At 38.4% G+C, this 6,544-nt stretch overlaps 1 protein-coding gene across 1 annotated transcript in view; it reads left to right on the top strand.

Annotated features, from left to right (window-relative positions):
* The window catches only part of GNAI1 (G protein subunit alpha i1), a 312,759-nt gene that overhangs the window by 184,213 nt on the left and 122,002 nt on the right, over positions 1-6,544 (top strand). The gene's annotated exons all lie outside the window — the stretch shown is intronic.

Raw genomic sequence — 6,544 nt, 5'->3', positions numbered from 1 at the left:
CTATTTCCTTCCTTTTTTATAGACACCACTTATTATGGACTGAAAGTTTGTGTCTTCCCCCAAATTCATATGTTGAAATCTAATCCCCAGTGGGATGGTATTTGGAGGCGGGGCCCTTGGGAGGTAATTAGGTCATGAGGCGGAGCCTGCAGGAATGGGATGAGTGCCCTGGAGGTAGCTCTCAGTCCTCCCACCATGTATGGACACAGCAAGAAGCTAGCCGTCCACATCCTGAAAGAGGGTTCCCACCAAAACCTAACCATGCTGGCGCCCTGATCTTGGACTTCAGCCTTCAGAACTGTGATCAATAAATCTCTGTTACCTATAAGCCACCCAGTCTATAGGGCTTTGCTATAGCAGCCTGAACTAAGACACCATTGGATAAGAATTCCAGTTGACCTTCCCGGAAGTCCTTTCCTAACATACCCTCGGGAAACCCTTCTTCAGTAAAGAAACTTCTCTACATCCTTTATATCTTCCTGTCCTAGTTTTGCCTTAACTGGTATCTGATTCCTTTTCCTATTGAGGAGATCATTGTTCTAGCTCCTGAACTTAGGATAACCATACAGTTTTGCCACCCTAACTGCAAAATTGCAGAATGAAAAGAGGAGCTCTGTTCATATACCAGGATGACAGGCATTAACTTGCACTGTCCTGGGCAAACAAAGATGTATCTTACTCTGTCTTAATCCACGACAAAGGACTAGAGCCACATAACAACAAAATATAGAGTCTCTTAAATTTCCATTGCCACTTCCACAATTTTTTTTCACTGTTAACAATTCATGATACAGAGAATTCCATTGCCAACCTAGAACAAGGCTCTCAGGCTAAATGCAGTCCCCTGCCTGTTTTTGTAAATAAATCTGTGTCAGAAAACAGCCACATTCTTCATATGCTGTCTGGACTCTGTCAGCTACAATGGCAGAGTTGAGTTAGTTGCAATAGAGGTGGAATTAATTGCAAAGCCAGAAATATTTACTGTCTTTTTATGGGAAAATGTTGTGGATCCCTAGACTTCACGAGCCTCCTGAGAGCTGAGGATATGAATGTCTATAGATCTTATTCACCGTGAATATTTAAGCACCACGCCAAGCAGCATGTAGTAGATGCTCAGTATTTGTTTTGTGGATGAATATCGAAATGCGAAATAAAGGCACAGTAACTAGTAGAATGTGCTTTTGTACATGAACAGTTGAATCAATTGAACAGAATACGAAATCTCTGTAATTTTTCTCAGTATTTAGTATATGGAAACAAATTTCCTACAAAAGGAAAAAGATGGTTTATAAAATAAAATGGAAAAATTTTCAACTATTTGAAAAAACTATGTTAGACCTTTTGGGTGAAAAAGAAAAGTTTTCTAGTGAGATAGGAACCCCCACTTGACAGACACCTGCCACTGCACTAATGCTGCCTTCTCTCACCCGCAGAAATGACCACTCCTGCTCTGCCTGGGGTTCTTCTCTGTGTGTACTCAGAGCTCTCCCTCCATCCATTCGTCTTCTCCCTCTAGAACTTTCTATCTCTGCTTCTCCCTGCTTTTCCTCAAGAGGCAATGGATAAGCATGAAGACTCTTGAGTCAAACTTCAGGTTTGAATCCTGGCTCTCTTTCTAGCTAGTTAATTTAGGCAAGTGTCTCAAAATTTCTATACTTGGCTTCTCTTAAACATGTCATTATCTCACAGATGTTTCATAAGTTAGTAAAGTGCCAGCACAACGTCTGATAAATAGTAAGTCCTTGATCAAATTAACTATAAATAAAATAATATATAAAGTTCTCTTATCTACAAATATAAAATGTCTCATGACCCTAAATTTTCCTTCAAATGCCTTTCCCTTCACAAGCAAGAATTTTTTTTTTTCAGAGATAATTACTACTAATTTGGGGGTCTTTATTTCCATTCTGTGCATGTGAATGGGACAATTTTCTGCATGCTGCTTTGTGACTTTTTTATATTCATTTTATTTTAATGAACATTTGAGTACCCAAATATTATTAACCATTCTATATGCTATATAATATAAAGGAATTTTAGTATATGCATTTTATTTTATCTCATGGGTATGCCATAAATTATTTAATCAAAACCACATTATTAAATAGGTTTGTGGTAGTTGTTTTTAAGCAAGATTGGTTTAACGAACCATTACTGAAATGATGATATTCTAATTATAACAGTTTTATTAATATAGGCTACAAGAGCTAAAATTGCACAGCTAAATATTTGTTCATGTTTATGTGCATATGTTTATATTTAAGACAAATTTCTAAAAATGAAATATCTGAATCAAAGTAAATTTACATTTGGAAATTTACATTACTGTACATATTGCCCAAATGTCCTCTGGGAAAGTTATACTAACTTTCATTTCATCTCAGTGTCAGGTTATTATTATTTTAAACATTTCTTTTTTTTTTTAAGATTTATTGATTTTTCATTTAAAGAAAGAGAGAAAACATGCAGGGAGAGGGAGAGAACAGAGGGAGAGGAAGAGAGAGAGACTCTCAAGCAGACTCCCCACTGAGCACAGAGCCCAACAGAGGGCTGGATCTCATGACCCTGAGATCATGACCTGAACCGAAATCAAGAGTTAGGCAATTAACCAGCTAAGCCCCTGTTTTAAACATTTCTGTTAATTTGTTTGCCAACAATGAGAAACTCATTGTGGTTTACTTTGTAATATTTTACTTACCAAAAAGATTCAAAAAGATTCAACGTGCTTTCCTTAAATTTAAATTTGTATCTCTCTCTTTTGTGTGTGTGTGTGTGTGTGAATTGTCACCTCTTGTTCTTTGACCATTTTTCTGCTGGATGTCTCTTTTTCTTTTTTTCCTGGTTTTTTTTTTTGTTGTTGTTATATTTAATTAGGTATTATGGGAGTGTGATTTCTGATGAGTAGCCTTCCTGTAACATATAACACCACCACATACCTGTATTATCCAATTGTTATCCATGCTGTGTTTACTGTTTTGGGAAAAGTAGTCATGATAAATTCTAAAATTCTTTTTTACCTTCATCTTTCCAATAAACTGCTTCTCACTAGGGCCGCTAATGACCTAATTTCCAATGCCAAAGAATATATTTTGATCCTCACATTTCTTGTATGTACTGTTGCATTTTGTCCCTGTGAACAATTAAGTCCTCCTGAAACTCTTTTCTCTCTTCTATTTATAAAAATAATTTCTTTTACTTGTCCTCCTGCCTATTTGATTAGTCTTGGTCTCCTTGTGGGTCATTTTGCTTCTGTCAAAGGGTGTTATTCTCCAAATTTCTGTCTAGGTCCTTTTATCATTTTATGCCCGCTCACTGAAATAGTAGATGAATAACTTTAAGTGTATATCTTTACCCAGAGTATGTATCTTTTGATCTTTGGAGTTGCATGTGCAAATGCCATCTCTCTCTATATATGATTGGGGAAGTCACAGATCCTCAAGCTCATGGTATACAGAACTGCACACGTTATCTTTTCCCTCTGCCCAATACTGCATACTTTTATTGATGGCCCCACCATTTCTCTAAACTGGCCGAGTTAGAGATCTGATAGTCTTAATGTTATTTTGTAATTTTGGAAGAATTATCATACGGTGGGGAAAAGAGTGTAATTTGAAACCAAAACAACCTGGCTTGATTCTAGCTCTCCTGCTACTTAATTGATAATCTTTGGCATGTAAAATATATTCTTTGATCTTCAATTTTCTCTTCTGTCAAAATGGAGCAGCACTAAATTCTCTGCTTTGTGTGAATAAATGATAACATAAATAAAAGTGCCTAACATGAAACACATAGTAGACCTTCAAAAATACTAAGTTGCCTCTCTCTTCAGTGCCCACATGTCTAAGCCATCACTCCCTCAGTCTCCTTCCTGTGTGTTTTCAAATCCATTCTTTCTCAATTTCTGTTAGCACTGCCTTACATTAGTCTGTTACTGTTGCTTGGATGGGCAATATCTTCAACTAGTCTTCCAATTTCTAGTCTAAGCGTTCTCTAATTCATCCTTACTCTATGACCAGAATGAGCTTTTGAGAATTTATGCCTGATTATATCATGCCATTATTTTAAAATCATCAATAATTCCTGATAACCTTCAGAAAAATTAAACCAAACCTTCTTAACCACATAATTTTTTTTAAAGATTTTATTTATTTATTTGTCAGAGAGATTGAGAGCACAAGCCAGGGGTAGCAGCAGGCAGAGTGAGAGGGAGAAGCTGACTCCCTGCTGAGGGAGGAGCCTGATGCGGGACTTGATCCTAGGACCCTGGGATCATGACCTGAGCTGAAGGCAGACACTTAACAGACTGAGCCACCCAGGCACCCCTTAACCAGATAATTTATTGCATGTTCTATTGTCTGCCTATTTCTCATACCTCATGTCTTGCCATAGCCCCCTCCCAACCTGTGCCCCCCACACCTCTGGCTTCTTTTTTTTTTTTGCACAAATCATACCCCTAAAAATGCACTTTCCTAATTCTAATTAAGATTACTTATCCTACAAAGCAGATTCTCACAGGGTGGGAGAAAACTGTCTCTAGAATGGAAGATACTCATCTGAGAGGTGAAGGCTTTTCCAACTATCTAAGCACCCTCTATACTTGGCCATTCTGACCCATTGCCTGTAGAATGACGCATCATTCCACACACTTAACTGAAAAGTATTGTAATAGAAACCCACTGCCATAGAAAAAGAGCATGTTGCATTTGTCAAATGAGCCAGGGCAGAAAACAGTGTGAGAACTCTTGTTACAGAGATTCAAATAAAGCATCTCGAATTGAGTTACCCATCTTTACCTCTCCACCCCCCACAGACTCTTGTATGTAGCTCCATCATGTCATAGGGGAAATGAAATTATTTTTCGAGTGTAATCTTATTAGACTGTGAGTTCCTTCAGTCTATCCGAGTTTGTGGCCACATGAATAGCATATAATGGGTACTTCATATCAATTTCAAGAGAGAAAATTGACTCCAACAGACATATTTATTAAAAGTTCAGTCAAAACTAATTGAAATTATAATGCTGGTATAATAAATTCCAAAAGATACTCTGAATTTTTATTAAATCATAATTTCATGATGGCATACATTCCTACATTCATAATAAAGATCACCAGGGATGAGAAGAAAAGAGAGCTGCCATCCAACTTTCTAGACTTTGGCGGATGAAAATAATAACTATGAAATAGAAAAGGAAAAGCTTGTTAAACTCATGACACAAACAAGTTCCTGGTTTTCTTGTGCGTATTGTGTTGTTTCCCTGGGCCTCCTTCAGAAGTCAAGAAGGGATAGATTGCCCTAGGAATAAGACTCTGACCTGCAGAAATCTGCTTTGCTGTGGCAGGAGAAATGTGGCAGCCCGGAGTGAGTCCTATTCCTCACAAGACCTCCCACTCCCACTCACAGCCTGGCTACCACCCTCTGCCTTGGAAATATTAAGACTAAACTCTAATCTTCTTCGACCAGTTGATGTCAAACACCTTTTTTTTTTTTTTAAGATTTATTTATTTATTTGACAGAGAGAGAGATAGCCAGCGAGGGAGGGAACACAAGGAGGAGGAGTGGGAGAGGAAGAAGCAGGCTCCCAGTGGAGCAGGGAGCCTGATGTGGGGCTTGATCCCATAACGCTGGGATCATGCCCTGAGCCGAAGGCAAACGCTTAATGACTGAGCCACCCAGGCGCCCCTCAAACACCTTTTCTGACCTCATATTCCACTCTTCCCATCTCTTCTCACTGTGACCACTGAAATTCATGGTAGGTTATTAGCAAATTCTTCTATAGCCCTGGTCTCTTCTGAACTCCCACTGTACCATCTAGCTTTAATGGAAACCTATTTGTTTGTTTTTTCCTGAGGACTTACCGTCTTCTCAAATGATGGCCAATTTCATTTCCACTCTCTTCTTAAATTGGGCCTAGAGAAGTCATAGGTATCCTCCTTCCTCCTCTTTGCCTTTTCCAGTCCATTCTCCTCTTCTCTTCCCTGAAAGTCCCCAGCTTTCGAATTTGTGTTATCAGTTTGTGTCACCCATTATCTGTCCTTGCAACCGTCATCTATCTGTAATTCCCAGGGTCAGGTCATCCCCCCTTATTCTTTCAATAAGGATCACTGGCTCTTTTGGTCATTGTCATGCTCTCCAACATCAGTCCCGTTACATTTTTTTGTTGATTGCAATATCCATATAGATGATCCTTTTAACTCCCTGAGCTTTTAATTCCTGGACCTCCTACCAATGATCCTTTGCATCGTCCTCAGCCACTCACTACTATGACCTTGTCAATACCAGTAATTACAACTCCTATATAGTCTTTCTCTGTCTCTTCAATACTACCCCAAATCCTTCCTAATCATTCCTTAAACCCCAAAAGTATTTGCTTTCACCAGCACCTACAATGTATTGAGCATACCATCCTCTTTGTCTCCCACCTTCCCTATGTCTTTTCTCTTTGCCTAGCTTAAATCATACGCTCGCTCATTATAATTACTTTTTGGTCTATATCCTCAATTCCCTATCCTTTTCTCATTTGTTTTATTTGTATTGCCAATCC

This window comes from Ursus americanus, chromosome 3 (assembly GCF_024610735.1).
Source record: "Ursus americanus isolate L20-20 chromosome 3, mUrsAme1.1.p, whole genome shotgun sequence".
NCBI classification, from domain to species: Eukaryota; Metazoa; Chordata; class Mammalia; order Carnivora; family Ursidae; genus Ursus; species Ursus americanus.
The sequence above is the reverse complement of the archived record's forward strand: the minus strand, read 5'-3'. Positions and strand labels throughout refer to the sequence as shown.